Here is a 26,937-nt window from a genome sequence, read left to right as displayed (position 1 = left end):
ACATGAAAAGCGGCAGATTCAGAAGCAGGACGGGATGGATAAAAGACTTAGTTTATTTTCAAACACAGGTAGGGGTTATAAACAGACCCTTTCTTAGAAGTTCTCTAAGAAGTCACAAGTCAACTACTACAAAAATCAGGTGGTAGTGGATGACAGGCAGTGACAGTAACATTCATCCAAAGTTTGGTATGCAACTATTATTGATTTCCAGAACCTTCAAGCAGTTTAAGCATGCTGCAACAGGAAATCTTAAAGCTACCCTCTCCAAGATTACAAGAAACAAACGTCAGAGAATGAGGATAGCTGTTGAATCAACAATAATCAGAAAGCAACTACACAAAATGAGATATCAGAGTTGTAGCTCACAAGCCCAATTTGTTACCTCACAACTCCAATCAGCTGCTAACATTTAACACTCCATGCAAGGTTCATTATCCACTATGCTAAACCCAGGTATATCCATACATTATAGGGACATATCTGGGTGCAGATATGTCCATATATGCCGACTGGGCTAGCCAGGTGGCTAAAGTGCCTGCCTAGCAACCCAAAGGTTGCAGGTTCGAATCCCGCCTCGGGCTTGGATCAAAGTACTGCAAAAACCTTGGAAGGTGCATTATGGTCACAGCAGCCGATGCGCCAACAACTACCAAAAAAAAAAAAAAAAAAAAAAAAATGTCCATATAACAATTTCATGTCCAAAGAACAATTTCATGAGGAATGTATTGTACTCACGATGAAGTCTGAAAGTGGTAGCAAATAACCTGAGCCTATTTCACATGGCTAGCCTGGATCCACTGTTTGTCGTGTATGTATGTCAGCATCTACCATGACATCTTGGGCAATTCTGTTATACAGTCTCCACAAAATTCCTACAGCGAATTCTTTTGATAAGAAACCTACTGTATAAGCATGATAATGTCATATGTCACACACTTTGGTAAATAAACAGTCTAAAGGTAACACCTCAGAAGACTTAATTTAGCCAGCTAATAGCTCTGACCTTAATTAATCTGAATGAAGATTTTTGGGATGTTCTGGAGCAGCAAATGAATGCCAGATCATAGATTGTATGTATAGCTTAGCTTAATTCCTTAAATGACTCTTTAAAAATCAAGGTCTCCTTAAAAATCAAGATGCCAGATCATAATAAATAAAAATAAATTTCCATTTATTCTCTAGATGGCCAGGGTCAGAAGAGTTTACATATATATATTCATTGTGACTGCATACATATTTAAGAAAGGGTAGCCAGATTTTCAATGCCATGGTTCATAATGGGCTGTGCATTTTTTGTAGTAAAATACAGGCTTATACTATTACCATCCTTACTTGTGGAGATGCACACTAACCAATGGACCATGGCCAGCCAAGATGAGATATTTCTGTGAATGAACCACTACTGGAAGCTGCCATGCATAAGTACACGTGCCTTGAGTGACCCAGGTTGAAGCCCGTGACTGCCAAATATGGTGCTGTTTCTTGTATTCTCTCTACCCTGTGAACTCCTCTAACTGTGTGGTCGTTCCAGAGTATAAACAGAAAATTTATTATTTATTTATTTATGAAGACAAGTAGCACAAAATTCTGGTGCCTGCATACAGAAATCTTGTCATGAGTGCACCTCCCCACAGGTTATCTGTAGTAATTCACATTCATATTAGCCAATAACATGTATTAATTTTTTTTGAATGTTTTAGGAGATTGTTAGAGAACAGTGCATATTCATATACAGTAAGTGCCAGTTATAGTAATCACTGGTTATTAGAATCAGCCACTCAATAGAATCAAATTTCAAAGAACCGATCCAAATCAATAAAATGCACTATACTTTCATCGTTTACTAGAATCACATTTTCAGTTATAAGAATCAATTTTGAACACCTCTGTGATATTTTACTAAAGCACATTTCTGGAGGTCACAACCATAAAACAATAAAAACAATTTGAAGTTTCTGGTTTATTGGGCTTTTCTGTTAGTGCAATAAACGGGTAGTAAACTTGATCTTATTCATTTGCAATAATACCGATAGCTGGAATTCTGTGTTTTCACATTATTATGGTGAAATGTGTTTCCCCTTCACTGGAATTTGTTCTTCATTTCTATATCTAAAATTGCCTGTATCGTGTTAGTTCCTATTTGTATGTGCCACGTGTTTTGTTATTGATTGACCCTTATCTTTTTTACTGTGTTTTAAATTTTACTACCAAAAAAAATGTCAGTGAACAGAAAGAGAGTGAATTTGAGTGTAAAAGATAAGTTATGAATTATAGAAACATACGATAAATTAAACTTAGGCAATATGTCTCAAAGAGAAGCGGCAGTAAAATTAGGAGCGTCTCAGTCATCTTTATCAAAATTGTTAAAATCACGTCACACATTAAACACTAATGTGATTAGTGAAACCAGAAAAAGGAAGCGTGAAGGGAAATGTGAAACAGTAGACGAAGCTTGTTCGTTTGGTTCAAACAGGCCAGCTCATTTAATGCATCGATCAATTGTAGAATTCTTCTTCAAAAAGCTAATGATTTTTCTGAAAAACTACACGAAGAGTTTAAGGCGATGGATGGATGGCTGACAAGATGGAAGGAGAGGCATGATATTGTTTACAAAAAACTTCATGGAGAAAAACAGGATTCTGATAGTTCTGCAACTGACACCTGGTTGAAAACCTCTTGGCAAACTGTGTTAAGTACTTATAATCCTGAAGACGTTTTTAATACAGATGAAACAGGGTTGTACTACAGGGCTACCCCAGACCACTGTATGATTTTTAAAAATTCCTCTGCATCTGCAGGAAAAGAAGATCAAGGACAAGATTACAGTTCTTTTTAACATGCAGCATGATGGGAACAATCAAGATGAAGCAATTAGTTATTGGAAAGAGTAAATCGCCTAGATGTTAGGAGTAAAACAGCTGCCTGTTGAATATGCCAATAATACCAATGATTGGATAACAGCTTCTTTATTTGAAGATTATCTTCGTAAATGGTATACCAATACAGCCTAAATTGGATAAGAAAAATGATAAAATTGCATTGGTTTTGGACAACTGCCCAGCTCATCCAAAGTTGACTTTCAAAAACATTGAATTAGTTTTTCTACCTTCAAATACCACATCACTGATTCAACCTCTTGACCAGGGAATAATAAAAACCTTTCTAAGACCTTTTATAGATCAGATATGAGGCAAAGAATCATGCAGTCTATAGATGAAGGTTTGGAAACATCATCCGATATTGCAAAGCAGATAACTGTTCTAGATGCACTTCATATGACAATGAATGCCTGGAATGAAGTTTCCGAAACCTGCATTAGCAACTGTTTCAAAAAATGTGGATTAATTATTCATGATGGGCAACTAAATCACGATACTGATCACATTGAAAAGCCTAAAGACATGGGGGTGAACAGGAGTTTAATGATTGGGTGGACACAGATGGTGATCTACAAGTTACTACAGCTTTAACAGATGAAGAACTTGCCCAGTCTGTTACTGATAATTTCACCGAGGAGGAGGAAAATGAAGATAAATCCGAATGAATTCCAGTTACAAAAAGGCAAATTCGTGAAGCTATAGCCATCCTGAGGAGAGCTTTGGAAGAAACTGGTGCAAGTGATCGTGAATATAGACTGTTATACAATATTGAAAAATCTATAGACTTTGTAGTGATAATTTAAAGCAATCTAAAATAAGTATGAATTTATTTATTCATATGTAAGTATGAATTTATTTTTATTTTGCTAAAATGTGGATAAATTTATTTTTATTTTGTTATTTTTTTATTTTCTTCCGGAATGTAAAAATCAGAAGAATATTTTGAGTTTTACGTATCTTTTAATTGGTAACAAACCTTTGGTAATAAAGTGTAAATTTGTGCTTTATATCTTTATTTTTATAGCCTCTGGATAATATTTGTTGATTTTCGCTTATTATAATTGCCGTTTATTAGAATCAAAATTCAATTTGCAAAAGTGATCACTATAAGAGGCGCTTACTGTACTTATTTTACTTGTTTTTTTTTTTTTTTTTTTTTTTTGTTTGGTAGTTGTTGGCGCATCGGCTTCTGTGGCCATAGTGCACCTCCCAAGGTTTTTGCAGTACTTTGATCCAAGCCCGAGGCGGGAATCGAACCCGCGACCTTTGGGTTGCCAGGCAGGCACTTTACCCACCTGGCTAGCCCGGTCGGCTAAATTTTACTTGTAAACAGATATTTGGGCAGAGATCAAAACAAAAATAAAACTAAAGGGAAGAAGAGAAAAACACACAATATATATAAAGGTGTGAAATTACAAGATCCACATGGAACATCAGCTTAAATAAGAAAGATAGATCTTGTTTCTAGTTAATATTTTTATATTAACTAGAAACAAGAAGCATGAAAATCATAAAAACTAAAAGGAAACTAAATATAAAAATTAGTGACCAACAGTAATAACGATTTACAATTAAATCTCGTTTAATATTTTGGAAAATTATGAAACATCACAATGCAGAACATATATAGAACATGCAAATTTGAGGGACACACAATTATGATATGTTTGATAATACAGCCTATTCCCCTCTCTCCTTCTGATATTCTTGAAGCAATTTTCCCACAATGTCCTGTGTTCTTACACTTTTGTTCAAGAAATTCTAACTTTGATAAACTTGCTTTCTTGCATCATTTGCCACTACTAATACTAAAAATGCTAAAACAGTGAAGATATAATATCATATCATTATACAAGAGTATTTTATTCATTTAACATCAGACATGAAAAGAGAAGAAAAATCCTTTGAAACAGCAGCTCCACTATGTATTACAGTTTTTGCTTTATAAAATATTTTATGTTTTGGTATAGAAGAAATTAAAAATAAAACAGTTTAAAAGTTTTACCAAGGTAACAGACTGTACATTCGATATTTTAATATCACTGATAGTACTTTCAAATACAAATCAAACATATCAGGATAAACAAATTATTATTAAACCATTATTGAATTTATGTTTGTTCATGATATTGGCCGGAAGTTTTGTATGTATAGAGATAAATCATATATCATTTAAAAAAGTACCAACCAGAAATAAAGTTTACAATATTAATCAAAATTTAATGAGTAAATTTTTAAATAAGAAATTAAGTAAATTAATTTGTATTTCCACAAATATCATAAATAAGGATATTATAAACACACAATAACAAAAATGAGTTAGTAGTAGATAAGAAAGTTGTGCAGGTATTTTGATCCCTTCTACTATATGTGATGAAATCCAGACTCAGGCTCTTCTGCAACCACCCCCCCTTGTTTATTTTAAGTGAAATAAATAAATAATATAAAAAAAAAAAAAAAACATTTCACCAGGAAGGGAATTTACTGATTAATAAACTAACCACCAAAATGGAACCTTATTTTTGACCTTGAATATTTTTGAAAATTTTCCTCTGTTGAAATATATTTGAGAATGTGTTTGGTAAATGTTAGGAGTTAGTGCCATAATTATAAGTCAGTATTTAAAAAAAAAAATCCATATGCAAGGCAATACCCTAAATCTTACCTAGTACTATGCTAGGTTAGGTTAACTTGTTATGTTACATAAATTTAATTTAATTTATACATTACCGGGATAAATGTAATACTCCTAACATTTATTAAAGAAACTTGAACATGGTAAATATTTTTCAAATATCTTATTAAACCTTCCAACTATTTTAATACTAAAAAATACATAGAATAAAACTTTAAAATCTCAACAAGTTGTAATAAAATTATTAAAATTTTGAATGAATAACAAATAAACAAATTATTAAAACATAACAGATAATTCCAAAATGGCTCAATTTCAATCTAAATATAACAAATGAAATTCTAGGAACTCTAATAAACTGACAACAATAAATAATAAATATATTTTGTATATGTGTGCATCCAGATGCATATGTGCAGAGGCACACACACAAACATTGTTCACTATGCATAAAAAGACATATTGAGATATTTAATCAGTACAAACCAACAGAACACTCAAATGTACTAAGTCACACCTTTCTGATAACATTTCTCTTCATTATAGAAACAAAGAAAATCTAAACTTTGCAATTACATGACACCTGTGTAGCACCAGCTATTTAAGCACACTCCAACAGCAGAGTATAAAATATGAAGCTACATGCAAGCAAACACACATATACTTATCTGTGAAGCCAGACAAATAAGAGATAACAGAACTTCCATAGCCAAGCTTTACTTACGTGGATATGAAAATCATAGCATCTCTCACAACAATACAAAACTTCACCAAATCACATTCACATACCTTTTTTTTTACATTAACATTTATGGACTAGATTAGAAAAAAATCACAGAAGAGATTTTATGAAGAGTTCTGCATATGATAAATTAAATTATACCCAAGCACTTTATAAAATTATATTTTTGTAAATAAAGCTAAGTGCATAATAATTCTAGAAACCTTCTAATAAAAGACTAAAAATACACTTTAAAATAACTGCTTATTTCTTATGTACAAGTTGTATACTGCATTGTGAGTTAAATTAAGCATCTGATTCAGATGGAATTTCATCTTCACCCCAACTTACATCTATATTTGTCGAGTCAGTCATCAACATTCCCTGGCTTGATGTTTCAATTGAAGGTGTATCTGCAGCAATATGATTACTTGTTTTGATCCTGATATCCTCTGGTGAAGATGAGATATCTCTAGATTCCTCAGCATCATCAAGTACAATGTCTTTAAAGTTGTGTACTTGGTTTTGCGGGACTTCCAAAAATATATCCTCAGTGGCAACTTGAGAAACAGACACCTCATCTTGTACCATTGCTTCCCCAGCTAAACTGCGTGGGGAAGAAACACAAAAGTGTTCATCAGGAAATCCACCAATATCTCCACAACTTGATTTATCACTACCCCCCTCTTGACTTTTTAAACTATATGAAGAATCGGCTGAAGAGCTGCTTTGATGCATTACAGCAGGCATAGGCACTGACCACGAACTTTCATCTGATGAATATATACTGCTTTGCAGTGAAAGGGAAATGCTACAACTTTCTTGTGGATCCAATTCAGAAATGTATGCAATAATGTTTTCGTGACTTTTAGGAAGAATTCCTTCTGGAATTTGAGTCAGACTTTTACTACACGAATCACTAATATTACAATTTGTTTCTATGTTATATTTACATATTTCATTTCCCTCTAATATGTCAGGAGATTTTCTGAAACTATTTAATTTATTTTCATTTTCTTGACTAGTTTTCTTGAATATTTCCATTTGGATATGAGAACCTTTATCTTCTGGAATGTTATTTACTACATGGTCATTATGAAAAACAATCCCATTCTCATCCTTCTTCCTTATCTTGTAGCCTTTTAATCTTTCATCCTCCATAAGCATTTTCTGCAAAGCTTCAGAGTTCTGATTGTTATGCAGGTCTTTACTTTTCACACTACGTTCTTTAACTTTTATGTTGGCTAATCTGAATGATTTATTTGTTTGTTCATGCATACTTTGATCTGGTTTAAAGCTATCTTTCCTTGAAAAGACGTCCTTGTGCTCTTTCAAAATATTTTTTTGATGTGACAACCGCTTTGACAGAGTTTTTCTTGATTTTGATAAAAGCCTCTCTGAAGATGATCGATTTCTATAAGGAGGCGAATCAAATACAGAAGTAAAGGATGCATACCAAGATGTTGAAAATGAGGAGCTTCTTTCTGATTTTCTATTTACTGTTGATAGAGGTGGCATAGAAATTGACATAATATCTGAACCAAAGTCCATAGCATGCTCTTCAGCATTTTCATTAAACAGCACAGGTAAGGAACTTCTGGCCATAAAAGGTGATGTTGTAAGTGATTCATGCCTTGGTAATCTGTCTTGCAGTTCAGGAGAGGCTGAAAGTTAAAAATACTCTTATTAACAATCTTATATATTAAGAGGATTAATAAAAATCTCAAAAGTCTTAGTTTACAGTTGAGCAGATGAATCCTTGTTTAAAGTATGCCAAAGCTAATTAAATTTAAAAATTAAAATCTCTATTAGAGTGACATCAGTGCTGATTTTAGTATTCTTCAAGTAATACTAAAAGTTAACATTAAGGTCATTTTTCCTAGAAAAGAATAGCGAAAGCTTAAAGGTCATTTTTTTTCACTTGTTTTTTCAACATTGTTTTTCACTTCTGATCTGCACCACTGTGTTTGAACTACATGGCTCAAGGGGTAGAATTTTTTTCAGCCTGGTCTGTGCTTGTTGACAGGAGAGACTGCTTCTACAAGGATGGGCAACACTTAAATAGAAAGGGTGCAAGAATATTTGCTGATTCTATCGAGGCAGTGTTAGGTGGGTCAGAAAACTGCTAGCTTGGAGGGATACACAGACTAAAAGGTTAACAGTGGCCGCAGGCAGAGGAAAAAGTGATTCTCGCATTTCTTCTATTAGAATGAGCAGCAGCATGGAAAGCAAGGCAATGAAGATCTCCAGGACAGTTGGGAATCATAGTGGAACAAATAAATACATGGGGTGGGTTAGGGTAACTAAGATTAGAAACAGGTGCATGTATACTTGCATGTACACCAATGCTAGGAGTATAGTTAATAAATTTGATGAGCTTGAAGTGCTGCTAGTCAAGACATCAAAGACAGATATTGTTGGGATATCAAAGATATGCTGTCATACAGATATATAAGTAGGGCAGAATTGGAATTTGGGGAGTACAATGTGTACAAAAAGGATAGACAGGACAGGAAGGGAGAAGGTGTTATGCTGTTAGTTAAGAAACACATAAAATCTAAGGAAGTGAATCCAGTTGATGTTGGTGAACAATGCAATGTTGAGTCTGTTTGGTGTGACTTACGCACTGGGAAAGGAAAAATGAGAGTAGGTGTGTGTTATAGGCCTAAAGAATCTGATGAGTATAATGAGCAATTGTGCAGAGAAATAGAGTGGGCCAGTAAATCAGAATGTCTCATAATGGGGGATTTTAACTTTCCAGATATTGACTGGAACTCGTGGGTTGGTCACTCGCACACTAGCAAGACTTTTATGGATTTATTGGATGACTGTTTTCTACAGCAGCATGTTTGAGAGGCAACCAGAGAGAGTAATACCCTTGATCTGATTATCAGCAGTATACGAATTTGCAGATAAAGTAACCACTGGGTGACAGTGACCACAATGTACTGATATGGGAATTCCTTAAAGATATAACTACCATAAAGGATAAATGGAAGGGCTTTTGCTTTAGTAAAGGGGTCTCAGACAGTTTTTAAATTCTTTACAGTGGGATCAACTGATGATGTTACCAACACTGAATTCTAAATGGGAAGCCTTCAGGGATTTAATCTTGGACACTACTAGGCTTTAAAATGCAACTAAGAAATACTTTTCAAGGTTCAGGCCTAAACGGATGTCAGATGAATTAATAAGGCTCGTGGCAGAGAAGAAAAATGTATGGGATGCATATAAATTATCAAGTGACACAGAAGCCTATGGCAGATATAAGCTTGTCTGTAATGAAGTCACAAAGGAGGTTAGCAGGAAAAGGAAGATTACAAGAAATCTTTAGCAAAGGAGGCAAAGAAAAACGAAAAAAAAACGGCCAAGAGTTCTTTACTCATGTAAACTCAAGAAGGAAAGGGATGAATCAGATTGAACTACTTAACAAAGATGGGTTGAATACTGATGATCATGCTCAGATAGCTGATAAACTGAATGAGTATTTCGCATCTACCTTCACGCATGAGGAGTTATTCAATGAGGGGAATGCCAAAAGTTTATCAAACTTTAACAGGGAGCTAAGTGATTTTGTAATAACTGAGAGCAAAGTGGAGGAGAAATTTTTGAAGTTAAACATAAGGAAGGCACCTGGGGTGGATGGGATCTATCCAGTTATATTAAAGGAGGGCAAAGGAAGTAAGCAAACCCTTAGCCATAATTATGAGAGCTTCTTTGGACTCAAGGGAGGACTAGAGGTGTGCAAATGTATCACCAATTCACAAAGGGGGTTCAAAAGGTGATACAATTAACTATAGACCTGTTAGTTAAACTTGTGTTCCAGGGAAAATAATGGAGTCGCTGGTTAAAGAGGCATTGGCAGGATCATCTAGACAAGACTGCAGTAATAATTAAGACACAGCATGGGTTTGTTAAAGGGAGGTCTTGTCTGACCAATTTGATTGGATATTATGATGTGGTCACAAACGAACTGAATGTCAAAAATAATTTTGATATCATATACAGTCGGTCCTCGTATAACACGTGTTTACATTACACGAATTCGATCATACACGATTTATAAATAGGGGAACGTTATCTTATATAACACGAACCGAATTCGCTTATGCACGATTCGCTTTTGTGTTTACAAGAAATGGCAGTCGAATGCGGAATCACCCCAACCGAACGCAACACGATAGGAATGAAGAAGATTCTGAAAATGTATTTATGTGTTTTATATCAGTGAAGGGGAAACACATTTCACCATAATAACGTAAAAACCAACACAATTCCAGCTATCGGTATAATCACAAATGCAACTAGATGGAGTTTACTACCAGTTTATAACAGATTCCACTAGCAGAAACGAAACTGGAAATTGTTTTTATTGTTTTATGGTAGTAACCCCCAGAAATGTGCTTTAGTAAAATATGGGGTGTTAATAGTGTATCTCAGCCTTTACGGTGTTGTTTATTCAGTTGCTATACGCGCGCAGCTTTGTTTATGTGTATTAAGCTTGCCTCCTCGTTTTGTAATTGCGCTTTATTCCCTAAAAATGAGTAAAATACTTAAAAGGTGTGAAAAGGAAGCATCCTGCTGAAGATGCTGCAGATTCAGAGAGAAAAAAGAAAAGCAATATCGATAAACAGAGGCTGCCTGGGTCAAAAATTCTTACACGGGAAAATTTATAGTGGCCTCATACTACGGTTTATGGCCAAAATCACACCGGTCTCCGGCGCACCGGGTAAGGCTTATGGCCAGTCCGCCTCTGTCGATAGAGAAAAAAATATGAAATTGTGAAACACTTTGAGCGAAATGAAAGACCATGTTATATTGCACGTGCTACAGGCCTAAATGAGGCAACGCCGAAAATTACAAAGAATGCAGAGAAAATAAAAACAACTTTCATAGCGGGAACAACTCAAAGTGTAATTAAAATCCATTAGATTAAGACAAGAATTGGAACAGCTGTCATCTGGATAGAAAATCAAAGTCGTAATAAAATACTTACATATTACAAAATACGTAAGTATTTTATTACGACTATTTTATTTAATATAATAAATTTTTTACGAATAAAATACGTATTTTATTCGTAAAAAATACTTTTTTAGTATTAAAAAATACTAAAAATACTTTATTATAATATAATAAATAATAAAAAATTATTTTTTATTTATATTATAATAAAAAATATATATTATATTTTTATTATAAAATACGTAAGTATTTCATAATGATTAAAATTACTCGATTATTTATTGTGTTTGGTAATGTTTTGGTTCCAAATGTGTGTTCAATCTTGGGTGGTCGGCACCTAACCCCACTTTTCCCATAGGGCCTTTGTTTATATTGCATGATTTTGCATTGCACGAGGGTTTCTAGGAACACAACTATCGTGCTATACGAGGACAGACTGTACTTAGATTTCAGGAAAGCTTTTGATACTGTTGCACATGGAAGACTGCTGTACAAATTGGAGACGTATGGCATTAACTGTAAGATGTTACAATGGATAAAGGGATGGTTGAGTGGGAGAAAACAGAGGGTGGTAATCAATCGACACTGCTCTTTGTTGTTTGTTTGTTGTTGTTGTGTTTGTGGCACCTCCGTAGCCAGGTGGGAAAGAGCAGCAGTGCGTAACACACACTTCTTGATTAGACCGGGGTTCGAGCCCGTCACCACCAAATACAGAGGATGCGGAAAGGTCAGGGAATGACCACCGCATATCCCGGAGCAATATGGCCTTAGTTGCTAATGCTCCTAAATAACAAACAAACAAACAACTGCTCTTTGTGGACAAATGTTATTAGTGGACTTACTCAGGGTTTGGTGCTGGGACCATTGTTGTTTTGTGTATTCATCAATGATATTGATGAAGGTATATTAGGATTAATGTCCAAGTTTGCAGATGATACAAAGGTCAGTAGGGTTGTTCACGACAGTAAAGACAGTATGCTACTCCAAATGGATCTAGATAAGTTGGGCAAATGCGCTGAGAAGTGGCAACTGAAGTTTAACATTGACAAATGCAAAGTCCTGCATATGGGTAGCAATAACCCAAGAGAAACGTACAAACTGTGTGGTACTACTATACTCAGGGAAGTGGAAAGTGAAAAAGGCCTGGGGTAATTGTGCAGTCAAATATGAAGATTGCTGAGCAGTGCAGATGGGCTGCCAGGTGGTCATGGAGTCTTGTCAATGATATATAGGAATTTTGCTAGCAGGGACAGGGAGGTGATTATCCCATTGTACAAGGCAATGGTCAGGCCACACCTAGAGTACTGTGTACAGGTCTGGAGGCCTCATTTTAGGAAGGATGTAGAGTTGCTAGGACGCGTACAAAGAAGGGAAACAAGATTGGTGAGGGGAACAAAGGGTACTCTTACCAAGAAAGGCTTAAGTTCTATAAATTACAGCACCTGCGAGGTGATCGGATTGAGGTGCATAAGGCCTTGAATGGGTTGAGCAAGCTGAATGCTAATGGGATTTTTCCTCTTGCTCAGATTAAGAACCTGAGGGGGCATAGATTCAAATAGAGGAAAGACAGTTGTAGAATGGATATGCAGAAGTTTGCCTTTAGCCAGCGGGTGATTGATTGGTGGAAGAGACTTTCATCTTTTGTTGTGGAAGTTGATAGCCTAAATAAATTTAAGGCTGAGCTGGATAGGCATTTGGAACAAATAGAGAGGTGAAATGGAAGGGTTTTTTTTTTTTGGCTGATACTGCATAAGCTTGCTTTCTTGCATCATATGCCTCTACTAATGCTAACTAGGCAAAGTATGGCCATTAAAAAAAAATTAAAGAACATGTACATTTTCACTTCTGGTGCACTTTATACCACATGTGCCTGCTCATCTAGCATAGCTCATCCTTCATAGCAAAATTTATTGCAACAAACTGACTATCATTTCTTTCTGCAGTGCAACAGCTCATTTGAAGCAGTGCCACTCATTACTTCCCACAACTATACAGATATCTTGTGGAGGTTCCTGATTTTCTCAGGCAATGAAATGCTATAATTTGCTACTCAAATTATGAACATGATGATTTATTTTTAAAGTAGTCATATTATTGATGATCAGAAAAAAAAATGCTTTTCATTCAGAAATACCCTCAAATGTTATATGAAAGATGACAAAATAAACGTTATACTTGCCATTAGCAGAGTATTACTGTCAACAAAGTATTACTGTCGAACCATTTTCTGGGCATGTGTTGCTTTTTTTTAATTTAAAACTTGTTATTTACGAAAAGTGATCAAAAGAGTTACAAAATTGCACACATACAGTCGAATCTTGTTAATACCAAGTTCAAGGGACCAAAATTTTCATGTTTTTTATAATAACGGGGTTTGAAGTAAAGAGGTCCGCCAAAAGTGTTAAAATGGTATTATTATTATTATTTATTTTTTTTTTTTGGTACATACTGTATATTTCAGAATAATAATATCAAAAATATATGGATAAATTAATTTAAATTAATAAAATAAAAATAAAAAATAATAAAAACAAAAGCCTTGTCTAACAATAAAGTAATAGGAATAACACATTTTTTTAAATATTTTATTTTATTGGTATGATAAACTAAGAAAAAAGTAATTAACAGAAATGAAAATATTGTACAGTATATATTTTGATATATATACAATATTTTAGTATCACAGTAAAAAGAATTACAATCTTTTACAATAATAAAATTACAATAAAGAAAGAATCCAATGCTGTCTGCACAGTTTTTGTCCTTTATGCATTTTTAACCACAGCACATTCATTATCAAATGCAATAGTTATTTCTTTATCAACATTACTGCAGCCCAACACATTCTCTATTATGCTCAATGCATTTTGGACCTCCTTTTTAGATGACAGTGTGTTTTTATGTGGTGTGTGTGTGTGTGTGTGTGTGTGTGTGTGTGTGTGTGTGTGTGTGTGTGTGTGTGTGTGTGTGTGTGTGTGTGTGTGTGTGCTTATTCACTTTCATATGGATTTTGTTGGCAAATTCGCCAACAAAATCCATATGCTCCTTCAAATTCCTCAATGTTGTAATTATATTCATCTGCTGAACCATGTTTTTCGATGATATTCTCCAAAGCCACTGTTTCTTAAGCAGTTGATACAATACTGTCCCGAGCAATAAAAAAATTATGGTTAGCATCCAAGACATTCCAATTTGGCTGAAAATTGTTCCCTCCTTCCATATTGTTTCGGATCAAGTACCTTATCAGGTGGGCTCTATATGCTCTCTTGAGGGCAAGGTTTCTCAAAATGGAAAGTGGAATGCAATGTTCTATCATCGGCAAAACTATGGATAGGAGTTCCAGTCAATGGAAGAAGGTCATTAATATACAAGAGGAAAAGAGTGGGGAAAAGAACTGAACCGTGGGGGACACCAGCATTAGTGGAGAAGTTAGAAGACAGAGAGCCATCTAACCATCATCCTCAGGGAGCGATCAGAGAGAAAACTGGTTAACCAATTACAAAAAACAGTTGGTAAACCATAAGATGGAAGCTTGTTTAGAAGACCTTTATGCCAATCGTGATTAAAAGACTGAGATATCAAAAGCAACTGCTTGTGTTTCACTGAACTTTTCCATTGAATTTGTCCATAAATGGGTAACATAAGCCAGAATATCACCAGTGAATTGACACTGACACAAACCATACTGGTGATTGTTGATCAGACAGAAGGTTTCTAGGTAGTTTAAGAGTTGGCGGTTAATTGATTTCTCCATTACTTTAGAAACAGTAGAAGTAATTGCAATGGGATGATAATTGAATGGGAGGGATTTGTCACCCTTTTTAGGAACTGGCTAGATATGAGCAAATTTCCAATCAGAAGGAAATTAGAAAGTGAAAAAAGGCAGCAAAGAACAGGAGTAAGTTCAGGAGCACAGGTTTTGAGAACAAGTGGAGAAATACCATCAGGACCTGCAGCTTTCTTAGCATCAAGATTCGTCGAAATCCTTCTGACATCCTTTTGAAGGAAGACCACAGGAGGCATTGAATGGAGCGTGTTGGGAATGGTGGGAGGTGTTTTACCAAGAAAAATGGGATGCTAGCAAGTCAGCTTTATCCTTGGCTGAAATGACAACATCTGGTTTTAACAGAGGTGGGAGCAGAAATGGACAAAAGTTGTGGCCAATAGCTTTGGCAAGAGACCAGACTGCTCGGTTACCATTAGGGCAGGAAGCAAGTTTTCTGCTCTTAGCCTATTCAATGATTAATAACTGCTTTACAATCGTTGCGAGCTTTGGTGCAGGCAGAAAATGAAACTGAAGAATTGGAAACAAGCCAATTACGATATGCAAAATTCTTCTCTTGAAAAGCCTTAGCATATTTATTGGAAAACCAAGGTTTACATAAAGAATGAGATTTTAAAGTGGAGTGTGGAATAAAGGATTCCATTACTACAGGAATAATTTCACTGACATGATCTGAGCAAACGTTGACATTCAGGAGTTTTGAAACAGTAATCTGACCAAGGAAAAGAAGAAAAGAAATTTCGCAGGTCATCCCATTTTGCATTCTTGTAATGCCAAATAACACGAGGGTGGGAATAGTCATGAGATAAAGGTTTGATTGGAGAAGAGACAATCACCAAGTTGTGATCTGAGGTGCCTAAAGGACCAATCACTTTGACCGTGTACGTAAAAGGGTTGTTTTTGAGAAAAATATAAAGCGTGTTGGCAGTATGGTTAGGATTGTCCAGCATGCTTGTAGGTAAATGAACAATCTGTGCAAGGTCATTAGTAATTGCAAAAGCCTCAGCATCTCGGTTGCTGAGTTGGTGTGACTAGAAAACGGAAGCCAGCTGGAGTTATGAACATTAAAATCACCAAGGAAAAGTACCTCATTGTTAAGAACGTTGGACTGGAGAAAGTTAAGTTGCAAAGAAAGGAAGTCAAAGAGCTCCAAGTGATTAGTGGAGTTTGGAGAATGGTAGAGAAAACAGATGAATTTTACAGAATGGGGTAGAAAGATTTTAAGCCAGAGAAGATGGAAAAGAGTAGATTCCAAATTACCAAGTCTCTGACAGGGAATATCGGAATGGACATATGCACAAGTACCACCTTTGAGGCAAAAGGAATTATAGTGAATAATTTGGGCAACTGAGATGAGCAGTAGTTGAATCAACCGATAACTGACATTCTGTCAGAAAAATTACATGGGGTTTTGGCAGACTGCAAGAGGAAATGGATATTGATGAGATTAGAACTGAGACCACTTGTATTTGTGAAATGAACTAGGAAGTGTTTGGGAGTTTTAGATCCTTTTGTAGATAAGCTTACTCTATTAGTGTGACAATTCATGGTGTATTCAATAGTAAGAAAAAGTGGGGGGGGGGGAGGACATGCTGTGAGAAGTAATGAAATTTTTGGATATGGCATGCACATGGTAAGAATATACCCAGATCATTGACATAATGTGGCCTCGACAATGCCCCCCCGCATACACACTACTTGGATTCCCTTCAGTCACTATTTATTCGGTCCAGTGTAATAGCCAGCGGCCGGTCTGCGAACACCGTTTTAGAGCTGTACCCTCGAAATGTAAGGAATACTGGATCGCGCCATGATGTCCATCATAACCTCAAAAGCCATCAGTCGTACTGCATGATGGAAGAGATGAGGAAGGGTTGACCGGAACTTAGCTCTGGAGACTAAACATGGGTTCCACCTCTTCAAGCCTCCAATAAGCAAAGTGGTAGTACTGCACCGGTTGATGAGAGTCATCTACCACCTAGTAAGTGGGTGTAGCTTAGTACCGCTACTTGAATTGTAGCATAATAGAACAGTGAGTCTTTGTTTACTTAATTTTCCACCATGACAAGACTCTCCTCAAACAGCAAATGTTTTGTTTGGTAGCAAATTATAAAATAAACCTGTCTTGTCAAGATTAAAAATATCCTTTGCCTCATATTTTTAAGGATGGACTAAAGAACACAGTCTGTAGTCTTTTCTTTGTTGACTAATCCAGACTTGCTGGAAACATTTAGTGAAATCAAGTTATTCCTTTTTTTTAAATTTTGGAGCCAGCCACTGCTGCATTTGAAGTCACTATTTCCATGTTACTGATCTAGATAATTTGCCTTTTCTTGCAAAATTGGACCTGATAATGGCAAAGTAGATGCACTGATTTGTTGCTACCACTTGAAAAGTTTCAAGCTCCTTGGGTTTTACACCACAAATTTGTTTCCTATGTTTTATCGCTGCTCCAGTGTCATGCACTTTTTCAAGTTTTTTTTTTTTTGGTTTTTCAGATAAAGTATGTAAAGGAATGTTGTATTTCTTTGCAATGTCCGTTTTACTTTGATCTATCCTATAAGCATCTTGTATAATTTTCAGTTTAATTTCCAGGCTTAGTTCCGTCTACATTTTGTCACCATAAAATTTCTAGATGAGATTTAATATAAATAAACTTTAAATTAATTCAAAGACACAAGTTCCAAAAAAGAAAGCTCAGATAAATTAGCAGAAAAAATAGATTACTGTATACTGTAGCAAAAGATTCTTTGAACTAGCATAACAAATGCAACTGACTTTAATACTGTGGAGAGTGAGGGAGTGTATGTAAACAACCCAGAAAAACTGTTTTTATTCTTTTGTTAATTTAGCAGCTCATCCTTCAGAAAGATGTTTTTCAGAGTGCACTTACATTCTGGATACCATAAACTGGTTTTGTTTACACAAAAGTAATTTCTAACAAGTCAGTGCCATCCTTTGAGATGCATGGAACCGGGTGGCCAGAGGTAATAGTAGGGCCAATAAACAAACAGTTGTGCCAAGATTTGTATTAAACATAAAATAATATTTATTTGTCACAGGGTGAAAATGAACTTTGTAATACATATTAACCAAATTTTGTAAAAAATGAATATATTTAAATAGAAAAGCCAATCTTTTTGCAGGGGAATGGTATGTGCATCATATAAATGAGTACTACTTTGTATAAACGGGGTTTGTATTAATGAGATTTTACTGTAGCTACTAAACCAATTTTTTAAAGGTTTTCCATAACTTAACTACTCTAACTCTGAACATGATAATTTATTTTTATATTCATACTAGTCGCCTCTGTAGCCAGATGGGCAGGAGCAGCAGTGCGTAGCACATGCTTCTTGATTAGACTGGGGTTCGAACCCGTGACCACCAAATATGGAGGATGCAGAAAGGTCAGGGAATGACCACCGCATATCCCTGGAGCAATATGGTCTTAGTTGCTAATGCTGCTAAAAACCAAATAACAAACAAACAATATTCATATTAAAGATGGTACATGAAAATCAGTAATTAGGTTATTAAAAAAAAAAAGCTGCTCATGTGACTATATTTTAAACATTAAACAAATTATTAAACTATTAAACTATTATAAATTATAAAGTAGACTACTGTATTAACCAGGAAAAAGAATATATAGTGAGGTATATTATACGATTATTAAATAGCGTACTTTATAAGGGCATCCAATTGAGATCTAAGGAGAGCAGGATACTTTATTTGCAGAGTAACAATTAAGGATAATTTTTTTATAGATATCTACAAAGGAAGGCAATCAATATGCTGAGAGGTGGCAAATGAAGTTTAAAATTGACAAATGTAAAGTACTACATATGGGAAACAGCAACCCCAGAGCAACGTATCAACTCTGTAGTACTACACTGACAGTGGTAGAGAATGAAAAGGACCTAGGGGTAATTGTGCAGGCAGATATGAAGTTCTCTGAGCAGTGAAGATGGGCGGCAAGAGTAGCTCATGGTGTCTTGTCAATGATATACAGGAATTTTTTTAGCAGGGATAAAGAGGTGATTATTCCCTTGTATAAGGCAATGGTCAGGCCACACCTTGAGGATACAGGTCTGGAGGCCTCATTTCAATAAGGATGTAGAGCTGCTGGAACGAGTACAGAGAAGGGAAACAAGATTAGTGAATGGAACAAAGGGTTGCTCTTACGAAGAAAGGCTTAAGTTTTGCAAATTACAGTGTCTGGAGACTAGGCACCGGCGAGGTGATCTGATAGAGGTGTATAAAACCTTGAATGGTTTGAGCATGCTCAATGCTGATGGGATTCTTCCTCTTGCTTAGAATAATCACCTGAGAGGGCATAAATTCAAATTGAGGAAAGACAGATGTGGGATAGATGTGCAGAAATTTGCCTTTAGCCAGCGGGTGGTTGGTTGGTGGAACAGACTCCCATCCCTTGTTGTGGAAGGTGATAGTCTAAATAAATTTAAGGCTCAGCTGGACAGGTATTTCGAATGAATGGAAGGGTTGAAATGAGAGTGGGATTTTTTTTTTTTTTTTGGCTGATGCTGCATAAGCTTGCTTTCTTGCATCATATGCCTCTACTAATGCTAATGTGAAAGTAATGATACTAGAGATCAAAATGGTAACAGTTCCCAATACTGACAGGTCATAATGGGAACAGACAACAGCAGGTTAAATGGTAACTAACTGTATTGTTGTTAAGTAAAACTTATGTATTATTAATACATACATTTAACATAATAAAATAATAATAATAATAATAATAATAATAAAAATTCTATTTAATCTATTTTAGAGCTTCGGCTGGGTGGTGTATACAGATAATTAACATTAGCATTAGTAGAGGCATATGATGCAAGAAAGCAAGCTTATGCAGCATCAGCCAAAAAAAAAAAAAAAAAAAAAAAATCCCACTCTCATTTCACCCTTCCATTCATTCGAAATACCTGTCCAGCTGAGCCTTAAATTTATTTAGACTATCACCTTCCACAACAAGGGATGGGAGTCTATTCCACCAACCAACCACCCGCTGGCTAAAGGCAAATTTCTGCACATCTATCCCACAACTGTCTTTCCTCAATTTGAATTTATGCCCTCTCAGGTGATTATTCTGAGCAATAGGAAGAATCCCATCAGCAGTGAGCATGCTCAAACCATTCAAGGCTTTATACACCTCTATCAGATCACCTCGCCGGTGCCTAGTCTCCAGACACTGTAATTTGCAAAACTTAAGCCTTTCTTCGTAACCTTTGTTCCATTCACTAATCTTGTTTCCCTTCTCTGTACTCGTTCCAGCAGCTCTACATCCTTATTGAAATGAGGCCTCCAGACCTGTATCCTCAAGGTGTGGCCTGACCATTGCCTTATACAAGGGAATAATCACCTCTTTATCGCTGCTAAAAAAATTCCTGTATACCATTGACAAGACACCATGAGCTACTCTTGCCGCCCGTCTGCACTGCTCAGAGAACTTCATATCTGCCTGCACAATTATCCCCAGGTCCTTTTCATTCTCTTCCACTATCAGTGTAGTATTACAGAGTTGATACGTTGCTCTGGGGTTGCTGTTTCCCATATGTAGTACTTTACATTTGTCAATGTTAAACTTCATTTGCCACTTCTCAGTCCATCTCCTCAACTTTTCTAGATCCTGTTGCAGCAATATACTGTCATTAGTGTCCTTAACAACCCTGCCAACCTCTGTATCGTCTGCAAACTTGGACATTAAGCTTGATATACCATCATCAATATCATTTATAAATACAGAAAACAACAATGGACCCAACCCTGAACCCTGAGGGACTCCACTAATAACATTAGTCCACGAAGAGCATATTCGCCACCTAGCTTTCACTCACATAATCCTACTAAATAATAATCTCAGCCAATTAAATCATCATTAGCATTAGTAGAGGCATCACACGCCTCTACTAATGCTAACTTCCATCTGCCACTGTGGAAGAAACTTCCACAGTGATAGATGGAAGTTTATTCCAGCAAACAACCACAGGCTGGCTAGAGGCAAATTTCAGCACATTGTTCTGCAACTGTCTTTCCTCAATTTGAATTTATGCCCCCTCAGATGCAAAATCTGAGCAAAAGGAAGAATCCTATCAGAATTGAGCTTGCTAAAACCATTCAAGGCCTCAAACGGATCACACTGCAGGTGCCTTGTCTCCAGATGCTGCAATCTGCAGAACTTAAGCCTTTCTTCATAAGTGCACCCCTTTGTTCCTCTTACCAATCTTGTTGGCCTTCTCTGTACTTGTTCTAGCAACTCTATATCCTTACTAAAATGAAGCCTCCAGACCTGTAAGCAGTACTCAAGGTGTGGCTTGGGCATTGCCTTATACAAGGGGATAATCAACTCCTTATCCCTGCTAGCAAAATTCCTGTATATCATTGACAAGACCCGTGACTTGCTCTTGCAACCAGTTTGTACTGCTCAGAAAACTTCATATCTGACTACACAATAACCCTCATGCCTTTTTCATTTCCCACTACCCTGAGTGTAGCACCGGACAGGTGGTACATTACTCTGGGGTTACTGCTATTCATATGCAGTACTTTACATTTATCAATGTTAAACTTCAGTTGCCACCTCTCAGCCCACGTGCTCAACTTTTCTAGATCCTTGCAGTAGTTTGCTGTCATTAACAACCCTGACAACCTTTGTCCGTCTGCAAACTTAGATATTAAGCCTGATATAGCTTTATCAATATCACTGATAAATACACCATAACACTGCTAACACCCATCCCTGGTGAGTCTACTAATAACATTAGTCCTATAATTTTTAGTGTTTCTCACCAACCATTGAAGTAAAAACGGAAACCAAAATCTTAAAAAGTTTATGTTTAAGTTTACGATAAATTTACAGTAGATCAAACAAAATACGATTATACAAAATGTTACTGATAATAAAATACTGAATTAAGATAAAATAAAACAAATGTAATTTACAGTGAATATACAAATAAAATGATAACAAAATACTGAATTAAAATGCAATAAAATATACTAGATTAAAAGCGCTAAAATAACTGAAGCTTTCAAAGGCTTCTGCCTTCTTCCTCAACAGTGTACTTCTATACTGCGGTGCCTCATTAAATACCAGCAGATTCATGGTGCATCTCACGTAAACGTGCACTGTTCCTGTACATGTTGGAACCGGAAGCGGCTCGGGAGTGTTCCAGGCGAAAACGTTCATCCCCTCCAAGGATTACCGCCTCAAAGAGGGGATGAATGCATGTACCCCTGTCTCTATTTATATTGTTCCCAATAGAACTAATTCGTAGGCTCTCGAGCCACTTGCGGTCCCAAAATCTGCTGGTATTTAATGAGGCACCGCAGTATAGAAGTACATTGTTGAGGAAGAAGGCAGAAGCCTTTGAAAGCTTCAGTTATTTTAGCACTTTTAATCTAGTATATTTTATTGCAATTTAATTCAGTATTTTATTATCATTTTATTTGTATATTCACTGTAAATTACATTTGTTTTATTTTATCTTAATTCAGTATTTTATTATCAGTAACATTTTGTATAATCGTGTTTTGTTTGATCTACTGTAAATTTATCGTAAACTTAAACATAAACTTTTAACATAAACATAAACATAAGATTTTGGTTTCCGTTTTTACTTCAATGGTTGGTGAGAAACACTAAAAATTATAGTATGAATATACCCAACCCCAGAGACCTATTTGAAGAATAACATTAGTCCATGAAGAGCAGTGACCATTGATTAGCACTCTCTGTCTCCTCCCACTGAACCATCCCTTTATCCACAGCAGCAACTTGCCCTTAATGCCATACTGCTCCAATTTACACAGTAGTCTTCCATGTGCAACAGTATCAAAAAGCTTTCCTGTTAATCCAAGCATATGATATCAATTCGTTGTTATTTGGTTTTTAGGAGCATTAGCAACTAAGGCCATATTGCTCCGAGGATATGCAGTGGTCATTCCCTGACCTTTCAAGCATCCTCCGTATTTGGTGGTCACGGGCTCGAACCCCGGTCTAATCAAGAAGCGTGTGCTACGCACTGCCGCTCCTGCCCACGGAGGCACCACATATGATATCAAAATTAGTTTTTGCAACCAGTTCCTTTGTGACCACAACATAGTATCCAATCAAACTGGTCATACAAAACTTCTGCTTAACAAACCCATGTTGTGTCTGGATTATTACTGCAGTCTTGTCTAGATGATTCTGCACTGTATCTTTAACCAGTGATTCCATTATTTTCCCGAGAACAGAAGTTAACTAATTGGTCTGTAATTACTAGTCACCTTTAGATCCCCCTTTGTGAATCGGGGATAGATTTGCACATGCAAAGTCAGTGGAGGCCTCCCCTGAGTCCAAGGATGCTCTCATAATGCTGGCTAAGGGTTTGCTTACTTCCTTTGCTCCCTCCTTTAACATAAGTGGACAGATTCCATCCACCACAGGGGTCTTTCTTATGTTTAGCTTCAAAAATTACTCCCCCAATTTGCTCTCAGTTATTTGAAAATCATTTAGCTCCCTATTAGAGTTTAATAAGCTTCTGTCCTCCACTTCCCTGCAGAATTCCTCATGTGTAAATTAGATGCATTATACTCATTTAGTTTTTCAGCTACCTGAGCAGAATCACCAACAGTTGAACCATCAATATCAAGTGGACCGATCTGATTCATTCCCTTCCCTTCCTTCCTTCTAGAATTTACATAAGTCAAGAAATCTTTGCTCTTTTCTTGTAATCTGCCTTTGCTTGCCTAACCTCCTTTGTGACTTGATTAAAAACTAGTTTATATCTACTGTAGGCTTCTGTGTTGCCTGATAATTTATATGCATCCCATGCATTTTTCTTCTCTGCCACAAGTCTCATTAGTACATCTCACATCCATTTAGGCATAAATCTTGAACAGTATTTCTTAATCAGTATGAAAAACCTAGTAGCTTCCAAGATTACTTCCTTGAATTCTTCCCATTTAGAATATGCTGTTGGTAACATCAGTTGGTCCCATTGTATAGAATTTAAAAACTGTCTGAGACCACTGTAGTCACCCTTATGTAAGTAAAAACCCTTTCCTTTACCCTTGATGGTAGTTACACCTTTAAGAAAATCCCACATCAGTACACTGTGATCACTGCCACCTAGTGGCTCCTTTATCTGCAGATTCTTATTGCATGAATAATCACTGCTGATAGTCAGCTCCAGAGTATTACTTCCTCTGGTGGCATCCTGCACATGCTGCTGCTGCAGAAAACAATCAGCCAATAAATCCACAAAAGCCTTGCTAGTGTTCAGATGACAAGCTCCAGTTAAAATCCCCCCTTATAAGACTTTCTGATTTACTGGCCCACTCTATTTTTCTGTACAGCTGTTTGTTGTACTCATCAGAGTCATAAAGCCTATAATACACTCATATTCTCAATTTTGCTATCCCAGTGCTTATGTCACACCAAACTGACTCAACATTGCACTGTCCACCCATCTCAACTGGTTCCTTAGTTTTTCTGTTTCCTTCCTAACATAACCCCTCCTCCCTTTATATCCTTTCTGTACACATTATACTCCCCAAATTCCAATTCTGTATTCCAATTCCTTATATCTGTGTGACACCATGTCTGTGATATCCCAACAACATCTGCCTTTGATGTCTTGACCAGCATCTCAAATTCATCAAATTTATTTACTATACTAGCACTGGTACAGATGCACATGTTCTTACTCTTAGTTATGCTAACACAGTGCATGTATTTACTTGTTCTATGATGACTCCCAGCAGTCCTTGAAAAACCCAGCACCTTGCATTCTAGGTTGCTGCTCATTCCAATAGAAGTAGTGCAAGAATCACTTTCACTTCTGCCTGTGGCTGCTGTTAATCTATTAGTCTGTGAATCCTCCCAAGCTCTGTTCTCCGACACACATAAGAATTGCAGCACTTTCAAATTTAACCCTAACTTTAAACTTCTTACAAACTAGTTCTAAAAGTTATTGCCACAACTACAAACTGCCTTGCACTATACCTTACTTCTAGAATAAATTAATTTATTGTGTTTGCTATTCGGCTTCCCCATGTTCATCCTCTAAATTCTGTGATACTTGCTATTCTGATATCAACTAAGTTCTGCTAATTTTCCTTCTTTTCTCTTTACGTTCAGTCAAATATGAAAGCAATGTTGCACGTTTCTTTTCAACGTTCAGGGTTTCAGAACTATGAATTTGTTTAGAATAGACAAATGGTAAACCAGGCCTTTTATAAAGAGGTTCTAATTGACTGAGAGCTACTGGAATTTGAGAAAATTCCAGTAGCTGCTTGAAAATGGTGGACGGTTTCTCCACCATGGCAATGTTCCTCTTTCACACACCACACTCTTCATTCCAGCCTTTTTGGCTTAAAAAAAAAAAAAATAAAATAAAAAAAACCAAAAAAAAAAACCCCACATTTCTGTAGTACCACATCCTCCATATTCATCTGACCTTGTATGTGATATTTTTTCCTCTTCTCAAACTCAAAATGAAGCTGAAAGGATGAAGACTTGATGGCATTCCAACCATCAAAATACATGTTTTGCTTTTTTTTTTAACTAAAATACACACAGTGCATTCAAAGTGTTCTGCTAACTTTATTATTAATTTTACAGAAAAAAAAAAAAAATCATAAAAAGCAAAAGAAAAGAAAAAAATTACTTTTTACTTTGTTTTTCAGATATGTGGTTGGATACAGGTCAAATGTCCAAAAACTGGCAACCTTGGACCTGGTGTTGTTGCTTTCGAACAACAAATCTAAACCATACCTGAAGGGGGGGGAGAGAAACTAAATCATACCTAAGAGAGAATTCAGAATATAACTTGCTTCCATATTCTGCTTTAATTTCCACTGAAGTTCTTCATTCTCCATGGACAGTCGTTCTTTAATTTTCGATTCCTTTTCAAAAGATCTTACGAGATGCTGATGTTCTGTGGACAGTTCCCTGAGGAGGAAAGAGTGATGCATTATTAAATTTTACACACACACACACACACACACACACACACACACACACACACACCATCCTTTTAAGAATAACTCGTTCATCACAGTACAGTAATTTCACTACTACTTATCATTCATTTGGAGCAGATCACAGGGAAAAAAAAGGAGGATCCAACTTCAGTATTTGCATTTCTCAGCTTGCATAACATGCAAATCAAGCTATGAACACACACATTATACATATTAAAAAAAATCTGTGCAAAGTACATTAAGAAATGGTGCACTATAGCTTGAGCAGCTGAATTGGCAAAGATTCTCAAAGACAAAGAACTGTCAGCATAAACAATATAAATAATGAGTCAACCAATATAAATAATGGATCAACTTCACATATGTAAATTTATAAGGCATATGTAGAATATTATGTTGAAGCTGATTACTGAAGCTAATTTATATATATTTTCTATACAAATAATATGACACTGTAAAAAAAAAAAAAAAAATCATTTAAAACAAGCTACAGTAGCTTGTTTTAAAGTTCTACTCTTTAACTCTGCTGTAGGCACTAGTTCAGTATGCTTGTAACTAGTATGCCAGCCAGTGTAGTTGTGCTGTGCCTGTTTGTTCAGTTGCATGCTTCCTGAGGTGGGGGGGGGGATCTGTTGCATGTTTGTTCCAAACTGCATTTGCACCAATAAAATTGCTTGTTACTGTAATTACAATATGTAATTTAATTAAATATTATGTAAATTAATGAAATATCAATAAGAAAATAAAGAGATAGTCATTGTTTCTGTGAATTCTAATTTGGACGTATGCTCTAGGTGAATCTCTAAAAAAATTATGAAAAATTATTATGTACTAAATTAGGTATGACCAAAAGACTACAAAAAAATGATGGTACAGAAAGTTTTATGGCAAATGACGAATGACTAGGATTAAGAAAAACCCATGGTATTTGTTTACTGAGTATTATTATGGAGAGAAT

This window comes from Mastigoproctus giganteus, chromosome 2 (genome assembly GCF_048544385.1).
Source record: "Mastigoproctus giganteus isolate SK-2022 chromosome 2, ASM4854438v1, whole genome shotgun sequence".
Taxonomy (NCBI): domain Eukaryota; kingdom Metazoa; phylum Arthropoda; class Arachnida; order Uropygi; family Thelyphonidae; genus Mastigoproctus; species Mastigoproctus giganteus.
This window is presented reverse-complemented; position numbering follows the sequence as displayed.